This window comes from Lolium rigidum, chromosome 3, assembly GCF_022539505.1.
Source record: "Lolium rigidum isolate FL_2022 chromosome 3, APGP_CSIRO_Lrig_0.1, whole genome shotgun sequence".
In the NCBI taxonomy this organism is placed as follows: domain Eukaryota; kingdom Viridiplantae; phylum Streptophyta; class Magnoliopsida; order Poales; family Poaceae; genus Lolium; species Lolium rigidum.
Genome location: NC_061510.1, coordinates 197308620 through 197320585, shown reverse-complemented (window position 1 = coordinate 197320585; position 11966 = coordinate 197308620). Strand labels below are relative to the sequence as shown.

General features: G+C 44.3%; 1 long non-coding RNA gene across 1 annotated transcript; it reads left to right on the top strand.

The window, feature by feature from the left end:
• Positions 1-7295: 7295 nt before the first annotated feature.
• Positions 7296-11053, top strand: LOC124698813. The gene is made up of 3 exons (XR_007001131.1): positions 7296-7409; positions 10723-10789; positions 10874-11053. It is a non-coding gene; the product is annotated as an uncharacterized LOC124698813 (long non-coding RNA).
• The last annotated feature ends 913 nt before the right edge of the window (positions 11054-11966 follow it).

Here is an 11966-nt window from a genome sequence, read left to right as displayed (position 1 = left end):
CGCGGGTCGTGGACTATTTTGCCTTGCCGCTCCTTCGGGAGGCGTTGCTACGAACGCTGTCCCCATAGCTCCAACCCCTGCCAATGCCATGTTGTATAATGTTTCCCTTGGATCTCCCGGGGGTGGCCTCGGATGCAAGGATGTAAGCTTGTGTCGCCATATACCCAGCTTACGGTGTCTTAGGGATAATATTTCCCCTTGTATCTATCGACATAAAAGACATGTCGAGGTTTTGAACCAAGAACTCTCTTTACGCTTCGGGTATGTGTTGTAACCTTGATCTTCCTCTCGTTCCGAGCCTCCCTGTGGCTATCACCCGAAACTCTAGATTGTCCACTTAGATCCGCCCTTCTCTCGCTGGATGCGAAGGCTGCCTCCTTTCTCCCTGTTCAACTCAGACTGTCTGTTTTTCTATTTCTCGGGCGGTTCGTGCGAGCATATATTGATAAGCTTGCAGTTCTTGAGCTGTAGCCGTTGTCGTCATTGGTTCCGAACCATCTATGGCTTTTGCCGCTCTATCCCAGAGCTGCTCGTGGAAGTTGGACTTCGACGCGTGGTGTGGGCCCGACATATTTAGTGCCCATACCTCTCCTTAGATCCGAGGGATCGACAAAGGATTTCCCAACTCGTCGAAAGCCTCCGATGTTTCCTCTTGATTTTCGATAGCATAAATCTGATGATATTTTGTACTCAGATCTATGTTGGGTTCGGTGACATCATTGTTGAGATTGATGAAGACCTTGCCCATCGTGAGAGATTTGTCGATGAAGTCGTAATCGTCGTCATCGCTTGAGCCATCGCTTATATATGAGTCCGCGAGATGACTCAAACGATGCGTTCGTTGAAGATCTTGGCGAGTTTTTCTCTTGCTCGATGTCGACGTAACGTGTTGCCGAAGTTTCTTCTTCTGACTCAGTTGACGATGCATAGCTTGAAAAATCAGAATCGACCGCCGACGATCCCGACGAAATCGGAATTTCGACACGATACGATCCTTCCTTCTCGACGCGAAAGTGGAACCTTCCGAACGTCATCTCCAAGGGCTCCGCCAGATACGCATATGCATCCAAACGGGAGGGTGGGTGAGGAACAAAATCAACAAGACCAGACAGCGATCTGTTTACCTCGATCCATAGTGTTGCTTCCGGTTGACGATGTCGAAGATCTTGAACGTGCCATCGAGATCGGATCCTTACGCCTCTAATTCCCACGGACGGCGCCAATTGACAAGGGATTAACTTATCAATGCCTATGGATTGTAGGCTAGGGTTTAGTTAGAAGTAGAGGGCAAGTAGATCTCGAAGGTTTCAACTCGAAAAGTGCTCGACGAATATGAAAACTAGGGTTTGCGGACAATGATTCGATGATCTCTTCGTCCCTCGACTCCCCTTTATCTAGGAGGTGGAGCCGAGGGTTTCGTTTTGTACAAGTTACGAGTCCGGGACGGTTTCTAACTCATCCCGCCGGATTACAAATAACACTTCCTATTACAACTCTATCTTTTCCTTTAACACATCTTGGGCTTCCGAATCTTCTTATTCCTCGGGTAGTGGGCCTTCAATAAACCCCGGGTACTATATTTGGCAGGCCCATTTGGGATGCCTATGTCACATGGGGAAGATCTTGGCGATGCAGCTGGTGTTGAAGACGTGTCATGGGCAGGCACAAGATTCTGAAAATGGGTATCCAAAGTTTAAAAAATCGGCTTCCTGCCGGCCCTTGCCGATGGGGTTGCTGCACTGGCCGCCGCCAGTGAATCCTTCATTGGAGGCTGGAGCGAGCCTGGAGGCCTCTCGTTACAAGGGACAAAATGTTAAGTGGATATAGGACAGAAAGGACAACCATATTTACCGGCTTAGTGCGATATATACTAGGTAATAATTTTTTTTGTTCAACTGAATAACTATGAAAACATTTGTGCTTGCCACTGCGGTGTGTTCTGTGAACCCAGTCACCGTTGGTAGCCTTGCGCCTCAACGCATCGTACGAGTGGTCCACTATGATCTTGGACGGCTGGAATATTCACAGCAACAAAGGAACAACAATTCCTAAAAACTACGTTTATCTGATAAAGCATGGATTGGAACTGAAGAGACTAAAACTACTCTTATAAAGATATAGCATAATAGCATCTTGTAGTATGGACTTATATCTGGTCAGGTAACTGATCTTCAGCTCGTCTTTAATTTTTATGTATGGTTGATATTTGGTATAATGTCTAATTCGTTGCCAAATATTGTTGCATAACTCCATAGACTATGACATAAGAGACAAATCTAATGATAATCAAATTCATTTCCTTTTAGATTACCACATTCAGACATTCTTCATCAAACACACATAAAAATAATTTCAGATTGGATTGGATGGAAAATAAATGAAAGGAAAAATAGTAACTCAAATAACATGCATGAAACTAAATTTTCGCATGAACGTATTCATGCACAAGCACAGATCATGGTAATTTACTGCTTCTACTTTGCACACTTCCATTCGAAAAGGATCAGTAGTAAACTGTATTACAGATTATCTTTAAAAAGGGATCAGTTTTAAAGTGTATTTACCATCTACAAAACCCAGGAAAACAATTCAATGAAATCCATTTATACATGCATCAAATAGCTAAGAAAGCTAAGTTAGAAGCACTAAATATGGGATTATTGAAATAGCGCGTGATAAATTCGCAGGCTTGATAATATAATTTCAATCATATGCACAACCAAGAAATGACATGTATCAATGCAGACATCAAGGCGGGCATCAATGAAAATGTTGAGGAACGTAGATACACCTGTGAGGTGCTTGCATACCGCGGCTGCGGTGCCACTCAGACCAGGTAGTGACTGGCATGCACAGTCGAATAGCACCACCGCCCTCGACTCGACCACCTCGCCCCCTTCATCCTTTGCTTGTATCAACACACTGAGGACCCTATCTTCTTGCTTCATCTTCTGTGCAGGTTAAAAGATGAGGCACGAAAAGAACTTAATTCATTAAAGAATCGAGATGTTATACTCACTTTGAATGTCCCAGATTATCAGAATCAGATTCTTCCACCTCGAAATAAAAAGAATCAGATTCTTGACCAACATCATTACCTTCATTAGCATTACTTAGGAGCATCCCCTCCCAAATACATTGATTTTGATTCTTCATGATGTCACACCAGGGATTCTGAAAGAGGGTTGCTCCGCAATTGAAACCAACTGATTGTTGCAAGAATGATCCTAGCAGCAGTATAATTTGCTACATTTTTCTATTATGAGTAAAACCATCAATGAGAGTACGTTCTCACTAAATAATGCATTGGAGTTAAATTGCCAAATCTTACATGAATGAATTGGCAGTGTCCGAATGAAGTTCCTCAAAAAGCCGACCTTGTGAATTACCAAAAACATTAATGATAAACTGCAGATAATTTACTACATTATAGAGCAGCATCGCTCCACCAAACCTCCCAGATTCGTAAACTGCAGGAGATGTGAAGAAGAAATAAGCATTAATGGTTAGTAAACTGCAGGTTTCACTTGTAAGTTTTACTGAAAATAGCCAAATACCTGAGGTATATTATAGAGCAGCATCGCTCCACCAAACATCCCGGATTCGACCAAAATCGCCCAAAATGACCGCGGACAGCGCCAACACTCTCGTGTTCGATCTCAGAGGCGGCGACGCGCAGGATTGGGACGATGTTGTTGAGCATTGAGGGCAAGAGTTCGTGGTCGCACCTCCATCAAAATTCAAGAAGGTAGCCATCGCGGCTCCCCTCAGCCCCTGCTGGTTCAGCCCCGACATGGTGGGCTCGTTTGCCGCGGCGGCGGCCGATGGCGTCTACGATGGATCATCCCTGCCACCAACATCGTCATCTCTGCTTGATCGTGATCTTGGGGGCTTCCACCCTGCATTCGGACAAAGGCCAGCGCTAAGGTTGATCTGGTTGATCTAGACGGAATCGAGAAACGGGGAAGAGAACTCGCGTTCACGAACCCTGAGACACGTCCCTGCCACCATGGCTATCCTCAACCGAGCCTACTTCATCTCTCCGACCTGTCCCCATGGCCGAGCTCCAACTATCCCCCCTCCATCTCTTCCTCCAGTCACAGATCGGAAGCAAGACCCCATTGCCCCAGCTGCTCTCGTCGCCAGGCGCCTCTTGTCTCGCAATGTTCTTGGTACTCCATTAACTTTCTTTGTGTAGGGAAACACAAGGAAGGAAACACAAAGGAAGGGGAGCGAGTAATAATGAGATTATTCCACGTAATCTGCATCCCGAAATCACGTCATTATTTCAGATTGGGCCTTATAGGAAGGTTTCGATTTTGTTCCGATTTTCATTGTGAAGCGGAGTCTGGGCTGGTTAGCAAAAAAGCAATCGGACGGTTTAGGTGGGCTAGATGTTGAGGTGGGTTGATTGGACGAACAAGATGCTTTCAATGACGACCATCAAAGTGCGTTGAGTGTCAAACGACCAACTACCATTTAATAGTAAAGATTTTAGTAAAGATAATCCTTACCTCAGTTCAAAAGAAAAAAATCCTTACCTCTTTATTCTCTTTTCTCTTGATATTTTTTTTGCTTTCTCACTATTTTTCCTTGATTTCTATTGAAGCACATGCCCCATAATCAAGGTTTTTCTTTTCTTTTATACCCTTAAGTTTTACTACCTTCGTTTCAAATTAATAGATGCCTTTTGTCAGATTTTATCTAAATTCACACATTTTAAAAAAGTGTTTCACTTAATTTCGAATGGGGGGTATTAAATTGGGTAACTGTACATACCAATACATGATTCCACACCCCTTGTTCATATCACGAGCAACAACAATGTCGTTTAGAACCAGCTAGATACCAGATTCATATATATAGGTAACTTCTAACGTGCTTGGCTTGAGTGATTTGAGGATGAGAGACCGATTGGGGAAATCCTTTCCCAATCATTGGGGAAGAAGCTGCTATTTATGTGCGAGCAAGTAAGATATGGCCATTGTGCACGAAAACACGTCTGATCGGAACTATTGGTCACTAGGACCGAAAGTATCGCCTCCGTGAGGCCACAAATAGATGCCGCCAGACGTGGGATATGGGCGATAGTAGGGTGGTACTACCGGCCAGCTGCCGCCCCAACTTACGAAAACGCCCCAAAACCCTCTTTATGGTTACTGCAAGAAAAAGCGAGATTCCGGAAATCCATGGGAAGTAGGGCGGTAGTACCGGTGAACTTCCGGCCTTCGCAGTCCTGGGGATGTGTTTGAAGAATTCAACAAAGCATCTCGGCGGTAGTACCGGCCACTCAAGCCGGAACTTCCGCCCACCTGGAGCAAAACTGAACATGGCATAACATTCACTATTTCTTCTTCGAGATATCCAATATCATCGTGTGTGATAAACTTTAATGACATGTGTGCATCAACACACATAGAACCAATCTTGTGTTGACACCAAACACACAAACCTCATTTAAGGGCGGGAAGTGCTCTTTCAGACCACCCATCACCACCTGACGAACATTGACATGGGTACATGTGAAGTGGGAGAAGACCTCGAACGGGGCCACCTCGAGCGCACCAGCGGGCGTCCAGTGATCCCTCTAGAATGTCGTACGACTCCTGTCGCCGAGCTACACCCGCAAGACGCCATGGTACAAGGGGAGGAGTTGCAAGAGTGAGCCCTAGTGAGTGTCGCACATCGCAGCCGAGCGCCCCACCGAGTCAACGGGAGCACCGTCAAGGCTGGACTAGACCCAGCGAGGCGATGACTCGCTGGTGGTGGTGTGGAGACGATGGACGAGTTTCACCAAGGAGGTAGGTGTCTGGGCCTGGAGCGAGCGTACGCCAAGGCCACCTTCACTCTTGGACTTGCACACCATGTCCTACATTACTAGGCACTAGGCGCCAGCGACATGGTCGACAATACCCCACAGGAAGGCTTGGTGAAGCTTGTCGAGGGCGGCAAGCACACTAGGCGGGAGGGCAAGGGCGCCCATGTCATAAGCCGGCAAAGTGTCCAGAATGGCAATCAGCAGCACGATGCCCGCCAGGCGAGAGCAGCAACGCATGCCACCCGGAGAGGTACTTGTCAACCTTGCTGACGAGTGGTGAGAAAGCACCAAGCCAGAGCTTATCGACAGAGAGGGGAGGCTAAGGTACGTCTACGGGAATCCCTCCACACGTCACTATAACATCGATTGAATGACGGCAAGGACATCAGGATCCACGCGCATAGGCATGAGGGTACTCTTGTCGAACTTGTGGAGCAGGAGCTTGAGGCGGCGCGCGGAGTCGTCATCGGCACGCAAGATGATGATCATGTCATCGACATATTGGAGCACCGGGCACGACGCGCCATCGATCTGGATCAGGCGCTGGAGGATGCTGGCGAGGAGGAGGAAGAGGCAGGGCGACACCTGGTCTCCTTGGCACAGCACGTGAAAGCACATGATCCATCTTCCAGGGATGCCGTTGAGGAGGATGGCCGAGCGTGACGAGGCAACGAGTGATTCCATCGATTCACACCATACCGGAGCGAAACCACGAGCAAGCATCACAACACGGAGGCTAGCCCAGGTGATCGAGTCGAAGGCCTTAGCAAAGTCCAACTTCATCATGACGCAGGGGCGCGGTGGCGAAAGCAGGTATGCACTAGCTCGGTAGCGTAGACATAGTTCTTAGAGATGCTCCGACCGGCGAGGAAGCCCGTCTGGTCCACATCGACGATCTTACCGATTTTCTGTCATTGTCAGAGCTTTACATATGGACTTGACCGAGTAGTTCTGCAGGGAGACGGGGCGGAAGGGGCTTGGCAATTGGTGAGAGCACCACCCTGTCAAGGAGGAAGCTGCGGGTTCGAGCCCCGTCAGTCGCGAACTAGGATTCAATGAATGGAGAAATTCATATTTCCTTTTTTTCCATGAAAAAAAGACGCTCAAATGCCCATAGGGCACGGGCGTGAGGACATCGTCTTTCTTGGGGAGGAGGACAACATGGGCACGGTTGATCGGATCAATATGTGAAAATATTCAAACTCCCTCGTCAACTCCGGTTGGATCAAGTCCCAGGTTGCGAGGTAGAAACTTGGTCCAAGCCCATCGGGCCCAGTCCCAGGCTACGGTCCATGCCTTCCACTGCGGCCTTGATCTCCTTAGCGGCCAAACAGGCGAATCCTATACACCGACCAGGTCGGTGTATACGACGTGCCGCACACCCCCCGCGTCGTTTGGGCCGGCCCATACCCGCTTCGGTGGTCTGTTTCTTTCCCCGTCGTTCCTCATCGTTCTTCTTCGTTCTTCGGGGTCTCTGTGGCCAGCGCCTCTCATCTGCTTCGCTTCCCCAACTTCCCAAATTGCGAGCTTGGAGCACGGATCAGATCGTCGTGTCGCGCGACGCCTCGCCCCACTTCGTTCGGAGCCTCAGGTTCGGTTCGCTCATCGCACTAAATTCTCGGGGTCTATTCGTCTTTCTTGTGAGGCGATTTCGTCTCGTTACTGGATTATTTGTTCGGTTGTTTCGTCAGTTTGCCGCTGTGCTTTGATCTGATTCGGCCCCGATGCATCTCCAGCCGAAACCAGAGCATTTTCCCTGCGATTTTTGGGTACTCTGTGTGGCCTTTTGGTGCGTGTGTTGAGAAAAATCAGAGCTAGGGTTTGTGTCGGAGATGTTTGATCCGGTAGCCCGAATGTGCTTCTGGAGTTTACCTGGTGAACGGATGATGTTGCTGTGATATAGTTACGGTAGTAGCAGCGTGATTGGTTGGTCTAGCATTTGATTTGTCCTAGCATACATACACGTAATAAGATAAGAGTATAGAAATGCATAATCAGCCGATGGCACTGTAATAGCCGCACTACTGCAGTGCTACACTGCTACTGTATTGAGCGAGGCGAAACATCTCAGACTTTCAGCCATTCCACTCAGATTTGGTTGGGTGAGCATCGCAATTATGCAGGTGTACCTGGTAGTACGATACAGATTTGATATATTCTGCAGCTGTGTTAGAATAAAACAGAGTGTATCGATATCAGATTAGTTGCTTCCCTTTCGTTACCCCGGATATAATGCCATAGTGAAATTATCATCTTGATCTCCATGTTTGATCCCGTAGGAGGTCTGGTCGGGCGTTCGGTTTGCTCGGTCTATCTTTTCGGTCTTCACATATTTCGGTCATGCAGAAATGCTACCCAAAATACCTTCGGTCTTTCTGTATTCGGTCTTCGGTCTTTTCGGTCCGGTCTTCCGTCATGACCATATAGACCAAATAGAGAAAGTGTGACACATGTATATAAGAAATGGAAACACAACCATGATTATTTCCGGCAGTTCACTTCACAATTTCCACCACAAGAGAGAACAAGCACAACATGACAGGCTGACAGCACATGTACATAAAAATGGGAGCACACAAATGGCCTCTTATCTTGCTGCCATCGGTCTCCTCTATTTTGGATTGACAGATTTCTCATCATCTTCAATTTGAATCACCCCCACATCTTCCTTTTTCACCAAGGCTTTCACTCCTGCAGCTATTGCTTCATCTGCTTCTGCATCCGCAAGGGAAAGACCGGCATTCGCAAGGTCAAGTTCATGTGCATTCAGCTATCATCATGAACATACTGGCTCAGCTCATCCTCAGATTCGGATGCCATCTACAAACAGACACAAGACACGTACATCTCAGTAAAAAAATACACAATTAACCATTAGCCGTATGCTTCAACAATCTGCAACTATATTTTGCAGCAGTCTAACAGATGCAGACCGGTCTCATACTATATTTTACAGCAGTATAAGTACTTCAGTCTAACAGTAGAAGTATATGTTACAACAGTCTAACTAGCTAATGAAGAAACAGAACATGAATACGTTTTGTTCAGAGAAGATGAGCTATTAGTTCAAACAACTAGTCTAGTGGGCAGTATAACAACACAAGGATGTAATGTTTTCTGTACCTGTTGGAGACCAAGCCATAGAACTAGAATACAGATCTCCAACTATTGGACACTAGCTCTAGAGGATGCAGAGCACTAGAGGATGTAATGTTTTCTGTACCTGTTGGAGACCAAGCCATGTTTGATCCCGTAGGAGCCTAGGAGGTGCTGCAAGTGAGGGCCCGATGTGTAGCCTATTGATTTTTTTATGGTAGATAGTTTAGTTTGGTGTTAGTTTCTTTTGTTCAAACCGCTACATCTTGATACAGATTCTGGATTTGAGTATTGGGTACAACTTTGTGGCCATGTTTCGTATATCATCTACCACAGTTTTGGTTATTAAAAAGTAATCTCACACACATTTCACATGTCGTGATACTATTCAAGGTAGAAAACCGTTCATGCTAAGAATCCGTCCAGGCTTTTATTTTTGTTCAAGATAAAAAAACCGTTCATGCCAAGAATCAGTTCATGCTTGCACGGATATTGAAATAAAAGCTTCGTTCATGGGTTTATTTATGTTCAAGCTAGAAAATTGTTCATCTTGACAAAGGATATTGAAATAAAAGCTTCGTTTATGTGTTTATTTATGTTCAAGGTAGAAAACCATTAATTCCAAGAATCCGTTCATGCTTTGCATTTTTGTTCGAGGTACGAATCCTTTCATGCCAAGAATCCATTCATGCTTGTATTTTTATTCAAGGTACGGAACCGTTCATTCCAAGAATCGTTCATGCTTTTATTTTTGTTCAAGGTAGGTAAACCGTTCATTCCAAGAGTCCGGTCATGCTTGTATTTTTGTTCAAGGTAGGTAAACCGTTCATTCCAAGAATCTGTTCGTGCTTTTATTTATGTTCAAGGTAGAAAACCGCTCATGCTAAGAATCCATTCATGCTTGGATTTACGTTCATGCCAAGATTCCGTTCATGTCAAGAATCCGTTCATGCTCGTATTTATGGTCGAGGTAGGAAACCGTTCATGCCAAGAATCCGTTCATGCTCGTATTTATGGTCGAGGTAGGAAACCGTTCATGCCAAGAATTTGTTCATGCATTATTTAACGTTCAAGCTACCAAAACTATTGATGCCAAGATTTTGTTCATGCTTGTACTTAAGGTCAAGGTAGGAAACCATTAATGAGAAGAATCCATTCATGCTTGTATTTTATGGTCAAGGTAGAAAACCATTCATTGCTAAACATGTAAGTACTTTTTGACATGTTTTCATTATGCTTCTCTAAACAGTCAGCACATAAATCAAATCTATAATGTGTACCTGGATACTCTAATAGTTTTTTCCACAATCATTTTGTACCCAAAGTTCACAATCGCAACTCATTTTCCTTTATAATGTTCTCTGTTTCTCGTACTATAGTGCTAATTGGTCCTCTTCCACATCCTGCCGCAATTTCTTAGAGTTGCACACCTCATGAACAAGCTTCAAGTTAATTGTCCCTACTTGCCTCTGGTACTTCTTTGTATGGTCGAGGTCTGCCTTCATGTCTTCAAGAATGAACTAAACCTTCTTGTGTTCTCTCCTCCAAGCTGTTTTCTACTCCCTCAGTTTCTCGAACAAGTTATATATTTGGTTCTAGCTTCTTAGTTGAAGCTCCATATGGACAGTGTCAAGGTTCTATAAACAATTAGCACATAAATCAATTCTCATACAGTGCTCGCCACACTACGATTATTTGAGCAGAAGCACGGGTCGTTGTCCATGGTGTGGGGTGACGGGTTATGTTGAGATGCATTGTCAATCCAGCTTATGGTAAACAGTAAAATGACATTTCTTACGCTTTCGTAGGTTCCGCACCTTCTTCATTGACCAAAGTTCACATCCTCCGAGCAGAAAAAGATGATATATCATAAAAGTAAGTTTCTTATTTTTTGAGCAGTACAAAGAAATTAATATAATTCTTTTGCATTTCAAAATACATTAATCTGGATTTTTTTAGTTTTCTCTATTTCATTTTCGCAGATATTTCACCAAGGAAAAGCACACAACACAATCATGGAAATGCTTCTCCTACAAGGCAAGGAGATTCACAGAACATTCAGAAGAAAAGCATCGAAAATGAGTTTCCAAGTGATAAACATGAATTCTGTGTACCCAGGCAAAAAATGTTTTGTCCCTATTTGTCACAACATTTTGTACTTCACTTTTATCATGTATGTCTGATGCAAAAAATGTTTCGTTGAACAGTTCACTTTTTAGCTTCTGGTCAATGCAAAAAAAAAAATCAACTGAACAGTCTGAAACAGTACGAAAATCATTAGGGAAAATGCATCGATTAAACACACTATACATTAAAGACAAGAACATGGAAACGCACATACATCGAGCAAACCGTGTGGAATGATCGGAACGCAAGCTGAATAAATACCGAACGATTCGACGTAACTGGGCCAAGCCCACATACGACCAGAAGGGTGTGCGGCACCGAATCAGTGCCGACCAGCTCGGTGCATAGCACCTCCCCTATACATCGCTTTAAGCTATCTATTCTGACAATATCGCTTAAGGGTACACCGTATGGGGTGGGCCCATTAATCTCCCGTGCTTGTACGAAGCTACCTCATCCTGGATGGAAACCATCGCTAGTTCGCTAATATGTACATCGGTACATGGTATTACTGTCGTTTTTCTGGTGTTTTTATTTCAAAAATTATTCAAGTTTTGAAAAATATGTTTGAATTTGAAAACTGTTCAAATCCAAAAAAAATGTTCAGAAATGAAAATTGTTCAGATCCTCAGATGCTATCGTTATGGTTTTCTGGGGTTTTCTAAAATATTTAAAATTTGAATAAATTTCTGAATTTATAAATTGTTAAGACTTTGAAAATTTTCAAACTAGAAACCTGTTCAGTTTGGAAAATTGTTTAAATTTGAAAGTGTTCAAACATGAAAATTGTTTAAATTTTAAAAATGTTCAAATTTGACAATTGTTTAGCTTAAAAAACAAAGAATTTTAAATTGAACAAAATTCATGTTTGAACAAATTTCAAATTTGAACAAATTTATAATATAAACATTTTTTTAAATCAGAA